Here is an 18,212-nt window from a genome sequence, read left to right as displayed (position 1 = left end):
AGGTACTTCATTAAATAGATAACTAGCTTTTCATTTCTCCTTTGTGTGCTCCACTGACGATGTACAAACGTGTCATGCGTCTAAGGAGTCCTTGTTCCCAATGCTCGACGGTACAAATTCTCTGTGACAGGAGGGTAATTGGTATGCAGCCCGTTTAGTGGCGATTGGGAACTAAATTGAGACTGATTGAAATGCTCCAGATTTCAACGTGTCTACGTGGCCATTGCGTTCTTGTGTGTGTTCGTACGTCACTGATTGTAGTCGAGAACGATCCACCGCTGTGTCCCGTTGATTAGAGCACCGAGAGTCACGTGTAGCTGCTTCAATAAGGACGAATTGTCCGTGCCCGCTTTGACCGGCGTCGACGTCGGAAATACACGTTTCCAATTACATTTTTGACGTTGGATCCTCCGCGTTAGTTTCGCACAAAGCGTGTACCGTTACAAAACTAGAAACCGAAGAATTTGATATTTTGAATGCTCTCAAGACTTGAATAGCAGGAATTTCGCAGAAAAACCGGCTTAGAGTTCGGTATTACAATTTCGTTTTCCGTTTCTGTACAAAAATACCGGTCAACTCACAGCTTTGTTTAAACTGTTATACGCACTAATATGGTTAAATTATCTTCTCATTTTATCTTAACAACTACATTACGGAAACCCGTTGAATGTTAAAACTGATCCAAATTAGAAAAGTTCTGAACCAAATTAAGAGATAACTTTTTAATATCAAAGAAATCAATCAAAATAAAAAAAAACATACTAAAATACACAAATCATAAACTAACTAAGTACTAGAAAACGCGCAGCAAAATTAACGAATAAATATATTTGATACGCATAGAAAATAACAGCGTTAAATATTATCTTATCGCTTAATATCTAACGAACTTGATTGTATCGTGATTTGGTTTCTAAGTACTTACTAGTACATAATATGTACCAACGAGTATACTATATAACGTACTATGTTCCTTATAAGTAGGTCAAGATGATTTTAGAATCAATACTTAACACCGCTTGGAGTAAACAACGTTGTACTATGGCATGGTTTTAAGGTTGCCAGAAAACAAACGAAAAATCTGGCAAAAAGGGGTAATTAATTGTAGTTTCCGTTTATTTAATAATATGAATAGCTGGATTCAGGTCTTTGGGTAAAGCAAATTTAAATATCGAGAATAATATATTTGATTGGAAAATATTTAATATACGTTTAAATTCATACTAGTTCGAGTTATATTTGATCAGAACATGATGATCTATTTGGTACTCTCGATGGTCTATATCAAAACTTTTCTCATCATCTGCGTCTAGTTATAATGTATGTGTTATCAACTTCAATATTTGCTTGAATACCTACTCTATGTGGGTCAAATATTATCTAAGTACTATCGTTCTTTAGATAATCCATAGCATGGCTGCTTTGTTGCTCGCCTCATAATCATCTTCAGCGAGCATAGATCACGAGCGTTTTATCAACTCGAAGGTATTTCTGAGTCACGCTCATAAATTAATATAACGTCACCTCAAACCATGTTATGACGGAGATGTATCATATGAATTCAGTAGTTCTGTAAGCAATACATCGCTTGCTATAGACTACTCTATCTACACATAACGTCATAAAAAACGCGTTGAACGTGAAATTTTAAAGACTCCTTATAAACCAACAACCAGTTTAACTTGGCAACACATTTGGCAATCCGAAACAAGTTGCTCACGAATCTAAAATTTGAATTGCTACTAACGTGGAGTGTGGTATCTATGCTGGATGAAACGAAACAAATATCTGAGTGAGAAAATTAACGTGAACGTCGTTCCGTAGCAAGCGTGTGGTGAGAATTACGTACATTTTCAGACATAAAATGTAGCTTTTACATTGAGGAAACTAAAATAACTGCCGGTCAATCTTAGAATTGAGATTAGAAAAAGAAGACATTTTGAAAATGGGCTTTTGCAGGTGATACAAAAGGGACTTGTCGGTAAAAGCAAAATGATTTTCTTTTTTATGATAGAACTGAAGAAAAGTCTCCTAGATATAGAACAATTATTTATTTTTCGAAATATTGCTGACTGTTTACACAAGTAACATTATTAAAGTAACTAACAAATTTTCTCTAAACAACTTTACCAAACAGATATTCATAAATAAATCAAAAGCTGACCAATTAAGAAACTACGATTCGTCATACAGTGTAGACCCACGCGTCGCTCAACGGTAACAAAAAGTAGCAAATAAAATAATAGTTTTATTAATATCGGAATGCTAACATAACCCTAAAGTGCAGCGTGCTAGTTCGGCGTGCGGCGCGCGGCGTGCTGGTGGCATGGCTCGGCGGGCGCGGGCTCGGCCCTCTGACATCAGCCGCATTACGTCACCGCGCACATGTGCTTGCTTCACAGTATAATTAACCACAGGGTTACACTCGGATAAATTATGGACAACACGCGGCTACAACGAAGGTCTTTGTGTGACGTCCGCATTTTTAACTTCCTGTTATATTTTTATGTTGGATTGTTCTAAACAGCTTGCTTTATTATAATACGATAACTGTATTGGTTCTCTTTGTTCCATAACGATTGTCGTTGATTATTCTCGCTACCTAAGATGGCGTTACGTTCGAATTCTGCATCAAATTATCTATTAGTTAGGAACGTAGAAAGTATCGGTTTGCTTTCTAAAACATATGCCTAAGTGTTTTCATATATAGTTTAGAAACGTTTGCCTAATTAATCGATCGGCTGATTGAATTATGTTAATTCATGTGTGTGCGTGTCTGTATCTACTCAATCAGAAACAATAAAGTCAAGTTCACTTTGTAGTTTTTTATATACTAACTTATTATGTACAACTAACATACCTACTCGTGAATGAGACCTCCCAGCAAATGACCTTCATATCATTATATGACGTTTTTCTATGAGAAACCGTTTGAAGTATTTGAAAGCCCACGTTGGAATGTTCCGGCGGCCATATTGGATCGTCAAAAATGTTATACACAAAATATTGCTAACTTTACTGTATCCATTTTTAATATAAATAAAATGCAGCAGCCAGGTAATTAAGCAGAAAAGTAATTTGAAAATACTTTTCTCCAGTCATTTCTTTCTGAAATACATTGTTTCTCCGAGACAGTCCGGTGGCAATTTCCGCAATAGTAGGTACTTTCTATTAAGAATCCTATTGTTATTTTCCATTTTTGCTTTTCTATTTTTACCCGCCTAAGGAATTGCCGGTGACCGGGACTTCCTCGCAGCGTTCATTCTGTCTTTTTTTTCTTGACAAACAGAAACATTTTCCGCTGGTTTTCTTAGTATCGAAGTAAACATTGTGTAGTACTTACTTAAAGACTTGCATAAGCCAAGGAGACAAAAGATACTATGTAGATTCAGATACTTAGCATTCATTATACAGTATAGGTAATAATAAGGTACAATAACGCACAGTTGGAGCAAAAACGACTTTGTTCTTGATTGTGTGTATAATATATGTACTGTGTAGGTACGTATAGTGCGTTCATTAGACGCGTCTTAGCGTTTAGAGCGCTCAGTAGCGTAATCTAGCGGCGTGAAGTGGCGTGAAGCCCAAGGTTGTTAGACATTACAAGTGAGGCCCTCGGCGACGCTTGTCCTCTTTCGACAATTAACGCACGCCATTTAGATTTCAGCGCGTGCTCTGAGTAATGATGTTGCATAGCAACAGTATTTATGAGTGTTCATACTTTTTGGTTTAATTTATTGTAGCTGCTTAGTCGTTTAGAAATTTCTGATTTTCTACAATTCGCTCATTTTCTGAAGAGATCAATGTTCTTCTTAATATTTCGTACACCTGTACTTACTCTTTGGGGAATATTTTTCTGAAGAATATAACCTAAACGAAGAGCCGACTACTAAATAATAGTAACACAGTCCTTACACGACATAGCTACATACGTATATCTAACGACGTGTCCTCGCATCGGCAGCTGTATAACAGTCCAACTAGCAGTCAGTATATCACAACCAGTATATCTTGGTCCCGATAGAGTAGGCTATTTGTAAGACCGACCGAGGATTATGTTTGTATCACGATGTTTGATGCTCATTTTAGGGGGCGTATTACCACCTCCAAATTCAAGACTGCTGAAATTATGCAAATGTAAAGCGATATCACTTTTCAGGTGAATTATTTATGACTATGAGTAAATGTGGTAGGTATTCTGGCAGTTCAAGTTGTACTGGTTTTCCGTCTCCCGAATTTCACGTATGTAGGTACCTATCTGAAGTATGAAGTTACAAAGCTAAAGGCTGGCTTAAAACTTGTGGTGTGGCCGGACCTCGTTCCTTGTCAGACAAGGCTCAAGGGACGACTTCTCCTCATGAACTTTACGACTGTTACTAACTTCTTACACGACTCGAGTATGTTGTTTCATACCGCGTCGTGTCATTAGCTAAATGATAATTACTCGAAGGTTTCTGTTCATTTATTATACGTGACTAAAATATTTCTGTGAAATACTTTGGGCACACGTGGATAGAAATTGCAAAAGATGGCGGTCTGGAATATAAGACAGGCTTAGGACAGGATCAGGTTATGATGTAATTAATATCTGGTGTTATGTCTTTTGTTTAAGGGATCCTAACCGATCTTAATTCATAAAAATTAAATGACAAAGGTACTTAAAGTGACGAAGTTCTATAGAAACAACAATGACAGCAAAATTATAACATTTCAGAATGATCCATAGGTATTCACAATCAAGATTAACAGACACAATAATTATGGAGTACAATATTACTATTTAATACTTCAATCTCAGTAATGACAGTACAATTGTAGTTGGCAAGCCTGGTATTAATACTGGCCATAGAACGACATAAAACCTAATGAAAAAAAAATCCTAGAAAGGTTGCTTTCGTATCGATCAACCTCATTTAAAACTCAGAAAGGCCTCGTTGAAATATAAATTAGATTCGAAGAACAAAAGAACGACGAACGTTAAAAAGAATTATCGTCCACAAAATATTAATGTGTTCCGTACAATTTCATCGACAAAGAACCGTGTGGACCGATCGATGACCCAATTCGTAAGCGCGATTCGCGAATGATGCACAGGCGTACCTTTTGTACGGTACTTGATCCAATAGCGAACATGGCGCGGCACATTGGTACGGCGTGGCACGGGACCTGAGTTCGCCTCGAATTATTTAAAATACAGGATGGCGTGTTCTCTATGCATGATCAAACCTCTTTGCTATCTAGGTTCTCAGTTTATGGACAGCCACCAATATCAACCACTTCATATGGTTGGTTGTTTAGCGTAATAGAAGTCGATGAACTCCAAAATGAAGTAGCACTTCAAGCAACTTTATGGCTTACCAGCCAACAAGATATTCCTATTTGTGCCGGAGTATTTTTTAGCTTACAACGTTCTATTCCCGAAGTTGAAATACCCATTTCGATTAAAGCCGCTATTTTGATTCATCACTTTCATACTAATAACTTTTTCATACTTCTAGGAGCTTAATTTTTTCCTCTTATAGATGAAAGAACACAGTTTTTCAGAGTAGAACATCTAACGATATTTATGCATAATTGGAAATGTTCCAGTATCTACGTGCAGTGTGTTTTACATCAAATTTCAAACTGGATATAAATCTCCTATCGATATCCAGCTTATTCGCCGGCTTCATGTAAATAGACTTTTCGGGATGGATGCCTGAAGGCATTTCCAATTTCCGTAGCTCCGTGCCTTCGACGAGGCCGGGATCAGGGAGGGCAACCAATTCGGAGACCTCTCACACATGCTCGGAAACGACATCAATATGTTTAGATGAGCTGTAGAACCATTATGCATGTTCCGGCCTATGTTCATAGCAGAAATACTAATAAAAGGGAAAAAACAATTGGATGGACAAGACCGAAGTGGAGAAGAGGAAGAGTAAAGGAGTATTGACCTACAATATAATGTATTCGTCAATATACAATGGATCATTATACTACTTCTGAGCATGACATTAAACAACGATCACCAATAAACAGAAGACAATCAGGAACGTATGGTCCTGCCATATGTTTGGTAGGCTAGAACTGAAAGCGTAATATGTATTTGATAATTGGTTCGATCATAGTTTTAGTCAACTGAAGGGAATGACAGAATTGACAACGTGGATTTAGAAACGTAAAACAGATTCACAGGTTAGGGAAAGATGGAAAACGCTATACTGACCAGCACTTAAACTGTAAAAGAAAATGTTTTTATATGCTCAGCTGCAGCAAGATAATATATAGCTAGGATCTATTCCAAGACGTAGAATTCTGAATTATTATCTTTAGGAATTTTGTCTTCTTCAGCTTAATTCAGCAGTATCCCTTCCTCGGCATTAGTAAGTCAGTAGGTAGGTATATTCAATAATATAAGACTAACAGCTCTCTAGAAGCTTCTACTATTGAAAGTTGCAAATTTCTTTCCATAAAGTGAGTCTTTTACAGTTGTGGGCAGGAGACAGCACAGTAAAGGACGTCTAGCGCTATCTCTTTTTTACAACACACATGTTCTCTTATTAACAGGTGGCGTTAGGTATGCAGACATGTCTTGATTTTAAACTGCAAATACTAGGTTGCTCGTTATCCTCGTAATCTCGTGTTTTCCGGGCCCGCAGTCATTTGTTTCGCACCCTCGCAATACTAATGAGGCCTCCATACAGCTACAAGTATCTATTCATTTGGAACCTCACTACTACAAAACTAGATATTTTTCATCCCCAGCTCTGCACTATCGTGACAAAACCCTCATTCTGACTCAGTAGAAACCAACAGTAAGTATGTATGTATATCAGTTGTCTTAATGACCGTATCACTCATATTTTTATTACTAAATAATATTCAAATTAATTATCGTACGATAACAGTTATTTATAACATACCGTTCTATAAACATTCTTGGATCAACGTCGTCGGGTACTTATACAAAGTTTATTTAATTAAATATTTATTGTTGAAATAATCAAATGAACACCTGCCTCTACACGCACCTTACGCACTAATGACGTACAATAATTAAAAGTAGAGTAATAAATAAACAATTATATTTGGCGATTCGATTAAAGACAGGTGTTTAACTATAAGTAGCTTAGTAAGTATTGAGATAATCTATAGACTATGGAATGTTTTGATCTTTGATAGCTTTCTTAATTCCATAAAAGTTTTGATAACCTATCTTAAAAAAGATGTCCTGTCCTTGTTGAATGCCAGATAAGTAAACGCAGTCATCGAATTTGCTGCACAGATGCATTGCACTGCACGGATAGCCGAGTGGTTGAGGTCACCACGGCAAATAACGACAAGATTTTTTTATTCAAAAATCTTAATGAGAGCAAAATTACTTCATTGTGGAAGAGATACACCGTGTATTGTGTGTTTGACATTACTGCAATAAAATTAGTTTAAAGATGGTGTTAGGTTTAAATTCTCATTCCACAAAACCCGGACACCCCACTGTACCTAAGGAAAAAGTCACACAAAAAAATGACGAAAATGCAAATTACTTTCGAAGTAACTTGTCCTACCTTTTTGTAGGACTTAATATATGTATTGCAGTAACTGGTCCAAACTCATTCGCATATCTTTAGAAGAACAAGACATCTATGCATCTAGTTACTTCAGGCAACCATTATCAGGGAACATTCCAATGAAAATGTATGTATCTCGTGAATTATCATAACGAAACGTAGTTGCTATGGGTCATAGTTCACAGTGTGGGCGCTAGGTAATCCTCCACGTTTTCACAACGCGTGATTATAGATATCGCACGTGGCTCAATATTTAACACTCGCCCACATGTCTCCTGGGTTATAGAACAAAAAGTCACGAACTAAGTGAATACTTAGTAACTCAGTTACTATATTAACAAAGGACGATCAAAGTATAAGATTAACAAACTTGCCTTTGATCGTATTCATTGCTATTGATTCGATAAGAAAATGGGCAGGAGATCAAAAGTCGTAATCACAATTAATACTGATCGTTTTCTCTTTGCCTCTTGTGGGTTTTTACTATTCCATAAGCGCTAAATAGTTTTATCCGACTAGTGACTAGCTCTAAATGTGCATTTATCTATATATTACAATTCACTTAAATTACGAGTATTACGCTTGTGAATATGGCGTACAGAGTCAGAGCAAGATGTCGATACAATACTGGTTTCATACCTCTTTTTTCCACAACGCCATCTAGTGTCAAATTAAGCAAAGCTTGTATTATGAGCACTATACAAATAAATTAATCATTAGACATTAGATTTAATCATTGGACCAATAGACTATTATCTTGTTCGTATAGCATGCTGCTGCTGCTGTGCGTCGGTTTCTTCAATGCTGTGGGCCATGACCACCTCGTGGAAACGTTCTACTGCGTGTAACTCTCCGCCATCTATTTCTATCTGCCGCCGAGTGGAAAGCATCGTGTATTGTGGTGTTGAGAGTGATGCGAATCTGATCCGTCCAACGCATTGGACTTCAGCATCTAGGATTCTTTTCTTCCACTTTGACAGTGTCCCTACAGCATCAGGAATGTTAAAATCAAATTGCGCTCTTAGATTTTTGTCACAGACTCTATCCACTAATTAAATCTTTAACAATGTCTAAACTTATAAAAAACCGATTCCTAATCAGTGAACCAGATCAAATCACCACTTGACTTTAAATAAAAAATCATTGTTGGAAAATGACATGTTTACAAATATTGTACCACAATTTTCGTGGAACTGTTCACAAGCTACATTTAGATCATCACTTATGTATTGTCAAAGCTTTGTTTTATTTCGAGTAATACATCCAGGGCAGTAATTAACAGCGCATGCAATGCTAACAGCTATTTCATGTTAGATTGTAGATATTGATGGATCGAGTGCACAACATTCGAAATATTCCATTTACACGCGACATGGTAAAGCTGGACAATGCATATTGGTTTGCTTAAAATACACATACATGACTTCCCAATTTTGATGTGGTAATGAGTATATGTTGTAAGATTGAATCAACACAAATACTGAATCATTTCTGTCACTAGCGTACATTAAAAAGATTGAGGGTATGGAGGGAGGAGTTAAACCAACAGAATTATATCATCTGTGAAAATTTCAATTCTCCAGCTATCACGGTTCATGAAACCCAGCCTCGAGATACACAGATAGACAGACTGACAGACAGCGGTGCCTCAGTAATAGGGTTCCTTTTTATCCTTTGGGTATACAAATCGAAAAATGAGAAAGCATTGTAAAAAATGAGGACGTTATTTTTGAAAACGTAACCAAAACGACTACTGACTAAAATACATAAAAGGTTCCAGTAAATAACTTAACACAGTTCAAAAGGTATAAGGTCTGTTCACAATAAAGTCCTGTACCAACAAATGAATAAAGAATTTTCGTCACACAACAAACCATTTCAAGTGAAAAATATCGTTTAGACTCAGTGAAGCATAAATCAGTTTGGCTCAGCCCATGTACAAATGTTTGCTAGCTCTCAGACTGGGAATATTGTGCGTTCTCCTCCACCTTTTCCCTTCGAATTGTTGGAGCTTAATCGAGTGTTAGTCGCAGATGAATTCCCTCATCGTGATATTTCCAAGGTTCGCGTCGAGATGTTAGTTAAAATAAAATGGGTAATGTATGTCGATTTTTCCAACATGAAGTTATTTTTTATTGGAAACTTGAGTCGACTTATTTCTCCTGTAATGATGAATGTATTGATAACTTATCAACTACCAGTGTAATTTCTGCCTATAAAGAAGTTATAAGCAATTCCCTTTGCTCAATCATTGGTTACGACAGAACAGAGATATTCATAACTGGGCAGTCATTACAATTTTCCAGCGCAGCTAATAAATTTAAATTGAGTGCGTAGGGAATGTTTGATAAACAAATGGGCATTGAATTTGCAACAATAGTGTTTCTATCCGATACGACTAACTACAATGCTGCCACTGGTTCAACATAATGTGGTTAACATTGATTCAATCATTTCATTCTCTCATAATTCATTCGTAATATCATAAATTTAGGATTATGCTAAAGGGCCGTTTGATGCTTTTCATTCTGTAGAGTCCATTTTTTCTTGAACCCCATTAATTATTATTGCCCGACTCGTTTTATAGGGATGCGGAAAACTGGAGAGCGCGCAGAATCTGAAGGGAGCGCTTGAGTGGTAATGTAAAGTATTGCAATGAAAACTGGAAACCTAAAATAAAAAATGAAATTCACGATTGATTAAATGAATTTCAAAGGAGTCGATGGAAAAATATTCTGCTGTAATTGCGTTCTTTGTATACTTTGCCAGCAATTTCTCTTTGAATTTGCCCTGAACTACTTCGAAGTAAGTAAGTACTGGTACTTTAAGTAGGTACCGGAATCACGAAGTATCGTTATGAAATTAATTAAATTGGACAATCAGAATTCTTGAATTCAGATTACATTACATTACGTAATGTTTAGTCTGCCCCCTGGGATCAAATTGTGGTAGTGAATATTGCAGAAGGATAACACTATTAGCGCCTCCAGGTCCCGCCTGTGTAATAAGGTTATCATAAACTCAGTTACTGGGTAGGCTAACCTAGTTACAGGACGATGTTCGAGCTTAAGCCTTTTTTTCCTGTTCCCATCTGGAATATTGAGCCAAGTTGACGCCTTGAGATAGGTATGCGCAAAATTTTGGTCCTAGATTTATTTAGTGTCAGTTTTTATTGGAGAGTTGCTCATTTAGTGAGGTATAACATAGTAAGGTCAACAAATGCACGAGTTGATCGATCACAGGTTAATCTACGCTTTATACGGTCGGTATTTAGATGGGTTACCATCTATTTTTGACAGCAGCTAAAAAGTATAAAACCGGTCTGACTAAGGGGTGGCATGTTACCCAGGTTGCAGTTCAACTGGGTTGAAGAAGTCAAATAGGCATCCAGTTGGACTGGAAGCCGACCCCAACATAGTTGGGAAAAAGCTAAGATTATGGAAGGTATTTAAGTAATAGACCTCATTTAAATCCAGATTAACATTACAAATTAAAAGAAATATATTTATTTTTTTCAGCCATCATTTTGGGCATATTCCCAACAAGTATTACATGAAAAATTTTGGCATTTTAAAACTTTTGTTACATCGTTTTAAGTAAGTTCCTATACCATTTTTAAATTAAGAAATTAGACAAATCGCATTAAAAAGACAAATAAAGTTCCTTGATTTTTATGATAAGTATTTTTGTTTATTTTGCATCTTTTTCAGGCATGTTCATCTCGAGAACTTTCGTCGTATATCAGCAAGAAACAAACCGTAGTTCTACAATCGTAAGCTTCTTAGCTACTCCAGCAACGTCCTACAATGTAAGACGACGGACTGAAAAATTCACTAACACGAAAATCGAGCGTAAAGCGCAATCTCCCCTCGTAAATAAAACAAAACTGTGTTCACTTACATTTATAGGGTCCCGTACAAGAAGGGTAAATCGAGACAGTATTACTGTAGACTCCGTCTGTATATAACGTCTATGTAATAAAACGCGATGATAATAGAATATTTGACAGGTTACATATATTTCTGTCGCCGTCAAAAAAAATAATATTTGTAATCTGTGAAACTGTCTACTTCTTTTTTGAACTAAATGTCCATAAAGATCTGTGAAATTCTCTAAGTTTTTGAACTTAATGTAAAAAATAAATATCATCTGTGAAATTCTCTACTTTTTTAACTCAAAAAAATTGTAGTCTGTGAAATTCTCTTCTTATTTTTAACTTTATAAGGTTTTTTACAACTTAATCATTCTACGCGAGAGTCCATCTTGCACTTGGCCATTTCTATTTGTTACTTACGACAAGACCTGTCCGAGGAATGTCGAATGCCTTTGCTTTGTCCACAAGCCGACTTAGTTCGTCGTAAATTGGTTAAGACTTAACTTTTATTGCTATTACATTTTTAAACACATCTGTTTGTATCAATTTCGAATTGTTTGTTGCGGTTGTAAGTAGAGAAGTATAACTAGTATCGTCTATCGGTCTCATAAGTACCCAATTATTTTGATATCGTAGACTGAATGGGATTCCTAAGTCTTCAATCCTTACTAATATTGTAAATGTGAAAGTAACTCTGTCTGTCTGTCTGTCCGTTACGCTTTCACAGCTAAACCACTGAACAGATTTTTTTTTCACTGACCTTTAGAAAGAACAAAGGATAGTTTTTATCCCGGACTTATGAAGAGTTAGTTCTCTTGGAAACGCGATATAACCGACATCGACGCGGGCGAAGCCTCGGGCGAAAAGCTAGTTTGAAATAAAAGAAAGCAAATAAACATAGACGTTTTGTTCGGAGTTTTCGGATTAACTTCTATATCTTCCTTTGCAGCAACTAACATGTATTCAAACGCTGCTCAGATCATGTCGCTTTAATGTATTGGACTGAGAAGTTAAAATCACATCACTTGTCAAGAAAGGAATAGAATTTTTTATTCCTTCTTAGTTACAATTTTCTACAAATTATTTTGTATGTTGTTTGCAGCGAGAAGACCTCAATATTCAAAGTTCCACTTATGAAATTCGGAATGCTTATAGCTTTGATTCTTGAGATGATTTTCTTCAGCCTTTTTATTAGCCACAAAGAAACAATTGATAGGGTTAACACGTACTCTTGCTTCACAGTAAAAAAGCAAATTAGAAAGTAGTTGGCAACAGTCCTAATTTTGTGTAACTTCATCGTGAGTAATTGATCTAAATACTTAAAAACTTCAACTCAGTCAGTTTTGAGTGCCAATCAATGTATTATGGTCGGTCACTTAAAAGTATTTAATAAAGTAGTGACAAATAGACCTAAAGCACGGAAACTAGGCTGCGTCTTAATTCAATGGTGGCTATGACTTTAAGCAAATAGTTCCACTTAATTTTCTTGACTTTTTGCTAAATAAGGAGCAGCACTCATAAAATAAAGCTAATTAATTATGAAATGGAAATTAAAATGGCAAATAATTTCAAATACAAAATAATAATTGATGTTCCTATTTCAAGTGCGTTGTTCAGACGAAACAAAGAGAAATATACTCTTAACAGGATTACAACGGGAATGATTCCACTTGGACGGTCTCGACTCCAGAAGGATTTATATTATTACAGAAATTGTTAGAAAAGCTCGAGACTGAAGAGTACTTACACTAATTAGCCAATTAATAAATATTAAGAGGCAAATATTTATTTAATTGTATTCTCAATGTTTTTGTTCTTATAACAATAATAAAATTGGATATAATTTTCTGAGTTAATATTTTTATCGTCATCATTATTTGCTTAGAGTAAGTTACTCTTTAACTAACCAAAATTTAAAATTCACTTGTAATTAATCCGATAGTTATAAAGTCTCGTCCTAAAAAACAGACAGATGGACAAGCGTAAAATGGGATTTAGACTTTATTCGACATTCAGTCGATAAATGCTATTTTAAAACCTTTGGTATCACAAAAAGACACTTTAGGTTATATTTAAAGACTCGATAGCTATTGTTTGTCTACAGAGTGGATGTGAATCGAAGCCTCACATGACTTCCCTGGCTTATCGCTAGGGATTACCTTTTGTTTGAGTTTAATCTAGTGGGACCCAGCGATGTAACGAAGCTTAGCACAATATTGACACGAATAGAGTTCGCGTTTGGAATATGCAACGATCGTCGAACTGATATTACGTGCAAGTTTATAGCTACTATTATTTTTTATTCTTGGGAATATTTGCCTGTTTTGAAACTCAATGATTACTAACCTTTTTAGAGACATTTTTCTTTTTCAATACCTACACTAATAAACTCCAGTTTTGTGGAGTGTAAACTTTTATTTCAATTCTACAAATGTCGATTGCATATCGAGGCTGAATAATAAATATTATTTTTAACAACTAGGGATCATCCATAAAAACGATACGGCAGCGGTTTTTAAATTGTACCTGAACAAAATAAATCTTTAACGACATGTTAAAGCTTTTGACAGTTTTGGTGATAAATAATTTTAACACGATATGAACTATCGTCTGAAATATTTTTGTTTTCAGTTGCATCTGCTAGTCATTGTATATGGCAAGAATATTTCATAAACCAAAGCTTTTATTTAAAGTATGGGACACGTAACTACCTCCGCAGTATATTAGTCTTGCAAAATATTCCTCGTCTATTCAAATTCAGTTGAATACATTCTGCGCAAACACCCGAAATTTTGGTGAAACAAAGGCAACGCGGAATTGGGCCACCGTCCGTAGCAAGTGGAGACAACTTTTGGGGATCGATAACAGCTACATGGAGCGGTTACCATGGTGATAACGCCTTGGCCGACTTTTCCGACAGTTGTAGGTAGGTATAGCCGCATTCGTAAGACCACCGCTAAGCTGGTTTTGGGACCAACATTATGGAGGATGCTTTGAAACACCACAGATAAGCTACCGATCGCTCGCCAAAGTTTTAGACGTAGATCTGCTTTTCTCTTTGAAGCCTGACCAACTGAGAATTTGATCGTATTTACCTGTGTTGTGTACGATTCTAAGATTATTGGATTTATTGATACATAGAAAGACGGATTTGATACGGTACAATAAATTGCTATTACATTTCATTTCGAGCTTTCGAATTAGTGGTACTGTTTTTTTCGTGTTATACTTATTAGTTATTTCCTATTATAGATAAATTTTAAAGCATATACAATTCCGTATATAATTCCACGATTCTTCGATTGCCTGAAGTGCAAACAAACGCGTTGATTTCGTGCTCATTAATTGACGTGCTGTACTGTATGCTTCATTAAAACTTGGCGAGTTATTTTATGAAAATATGGAAAACGCAATCATGGAAATTGTAATTTGTATCTCGCATTTCAACTGACGAGCAATCTCGGTGTTTAAAAGTTTAATCATTGGAATAATTAGTCTGCTTTTAATTATGTTTTATAATGAACTTTATAATATTTCTGATTTATTTACTTACACACCTCTGTTTACATTTCGCTCTATCGAGTAATTAAGGCCGTTTACCATTACTAGCGGTATTCATTCAAAGGGTATCAAAGAAAGTTAACAAACAAAATTATATACTAATATTTCGATCTTACGGTTGAAAATCGTGCGTCGTACTTCCTATTTCACAGTTCCTCGTTCGCCAACATTAGGCTCTGGTCGCTTTGAGGTACAACTTATCCTTAAAGCGAAAGGATCCGACAAGAGAGCGAGACGGAAGAGTATTTCGGTTTGTAAACTTATTGATTCGATCCACGTTGACCTGGTAAAGTAAAAATGAGTGGAAATGGGTGATATAAAATATGTGTACATCTATACAGCAGTAACCCCTGGGCGTTATCACACATCATTAATTTTGTACTAGAGGGCAAAGTTTTACTTTAAAAGTTTGATGTATAGGACATTTGTAGCGATAAAATATTTACAAGATTAAGTCTAGATTGTGCCATTCGTTAGTTCCTCCAACGTCAACAGGAACACAATTTGCTTACAAAGCCTTGGCCTAGACCTCGTAAGCCATCAGGAGAAGTACCAAATTAAAAAAACTAACACCATCGTCTGTCATAGGTGTTTAAGGCTATAATGATGATGAGGTATAGATTATTTGTCAATTCAGTTTCACATTTCATAAAATAGGTAATTTTTAAAATAAGAAGCGCAGAAATAATATGAGGAAAAAATAAGCGGACTTGATTAAAAACGTAGCAAGCGAATAGTCTAAAGGCCATTTATCCAAAGCCGCACGAGCTAAACGTTCATCGTCGGTAATTAAAAAACTTTGCATGTGTTTAGATAAAGTTTGAGAGAGGTATGAAAGGGATCAAAGTTTGATCGTAAAAACTTAGCGAGCCTCGGGCTAGTAACGTTTCTCGTCGCCTGCTAATAAGTTTTTAACTTAGATTACTTTGGCGTGAGCTTGTGTCTAGGTAGTAGGTAGTCGAGCTGAGTAAGTCTAAGATTTACCTCGGACCTCGGCAGATCTATTAAAAATATTGTCCTAAATCTTTCACATTTCACATTCTGATTTTTAGGCTTTCGGTTCTTAGTTTCTCCAAAAATAATTTGATAAAGTACTTTTATTTGAAATATCCTTCTCTGAAAATACTTATTATTAGTAGCTCCAAAATTTATTTAAATTAAATATTCCTTAAATGAACGTTAATAAAACTTGGCTCTATTAGATTACCTCAAAATATTTTATTCTTAAAGTTTTTTGTCACTACCTAACATAAATGAATAATAAGTAACAGCCTATATATTTCTTTCTGCTGTGTATTTGCCCCTTTCCAAATTAAAATGGAACAATGAAGGAAGCCGCCCCTGGTCGAGTATTAATTCTCTTAAAAATTGAACGACGCGTTTCGATTTTGTGGACGATGAGATAAAATAATCAGTTTGTAAGATCCTAGAATTATATTCGCATTCCTTCCACAAAAATATGAAGCTAAGATACATTCTACTGAGGCCTGACCGCATTCGCGCCGTGGTTCGATAAAAATTCTAAGAAGCCGCGTAACTTACTGACTAGCGACAATACGAGTGACATATTTTGCCTCATAGATACAAAAATCGCAAAATAATTATTTAATTATTACAAGTACAAAAATATCTATCGCAGACATTGAACACTAACGAAAGTTAACGAACGACATTGTCTTGTAAAAAAATGTATTGTAGGATGCCTATCAGATGAATAATCATTAAATCGAGTGGATATTAAATACACAAAATTACAAAAACTAATTTCGCTGGATGACTTAGAAAAGATAAACTTTACAATGTAGCGAGAGCTTAGTGAAATTAAAATTAAGAGAAAATCTATTTTTAGTAAAACGATATTAAGTTACCAGTAATTAAATTGGTCCTCCTCAACCTTTCATCGTCGAAATAATTTATATTTTGTCGAGATATCCTGTCAATGGGGAATTTGAACGCTGTAAGAACTGACTAGGTGCCCTTTTTGTGTTGCAGTCGGTTTGCAAAATAGTTTTTCGCTTGCTTATTTGATGTAAGAAGATGTACCACGGTAAAGAACGGCTTATAGAAATAAAAAGTATGTTCTTTTTCAAACTCGTTATACAGACTTTATTTCATTCTTGTGTTGTGTGGTAGACGTTTCAGGAGGTTATATGGTTATATCTCTACGCACGCTTCTTTTCAATATTATCACGTAGGTAATTAAAAATGGGTAGGTACAGAAAACAAGGAAATGGACACAAAAATGTATTTTTAATTTATCTTAAATTTTGTTGTTATATTTTTATCTACTATTTAACAAGATATTCATCTACTTAAAGAGTTTTTGAACTATGAGTTGGTACTGTACTTACTCCTAACTATAAGTATTTAAATTAATTACAAGTACTTTAATTAAGTGGGGTAAGTACCTACAGGAATTATAATTTAAAAATTCTGTATAATTTAAATGTTATCAAGGGTACTCTATTATTAGAAGCAAGTTCCTGTTTATTGATACAAACCATTATAGATTCAATCTGCTACACAATAAGGGCCAATTTACAATAAATTTGACACTTGAAATAGGTACTTATGTTTCGCTTTTTATACGTAAGGTACACACGCACAGACTCGACGCCCTTAGACAAATGTTGCCAACCTTGGTTTGGATTCCCACGTTTATTTATTTATATCTAACATCTCAATTTATATAACAACTCTTATATCACTAGGTAACCCAAGCCTTTTTAAATTCTAACCAGAAAACTAGACAAAACTTTTGTCCTAGACTTGTTTATTTTTTTTACTGTGTAGCAGATGCCCAGTGCGTGTAATAATAATCTCGGTTAATATTCTTATCTGATAGTTACTAGGTACGCGCCGTTTTATCTAACTGTATCATACTGATAATGAAATCACACTTATAATTCATCTAGTAGGTTAAATTAATTTTGTGACCACTTTAAAAGTTGCTCATAATTATAATCAAAAGATTATTATGCTACTTTACTATAAGATATGATTTTTTGTAGGTATGTATTTTAGTACCGACTTATTAGTAAACACACTAAATACCTACCAATTTCCTAAAAATAATGCGTAACTATCAAAAATCGTATGTGTGATAGGTAAGTACTCAGAAAAACGAAATAGATAGATCTAAACATTACTGTAGGTACCTAGCCCTATACATATCCCTATATTTAAGCAAATCGAGGTTATAAGTATAACTGCACCTAATTTCAAAA

Source organism: Trichoplusia ni, chromosome 7 (assembly GCF_003590095.1).
Source record: "Trichoplusia ni isolate ovarian cell line Hi5 chromosome 7, tn1, whole genome shotgun sequence".
NCBI classification, from domain to species: Eukaryota; Metazoa; Arthropoda; class Insecta; order Lepidoptera; family Noctuidae; genus Trichoplusia; species Trichoplusia ni.
This window is presented reverse-complemented; position numbering follows the sequence as displayed.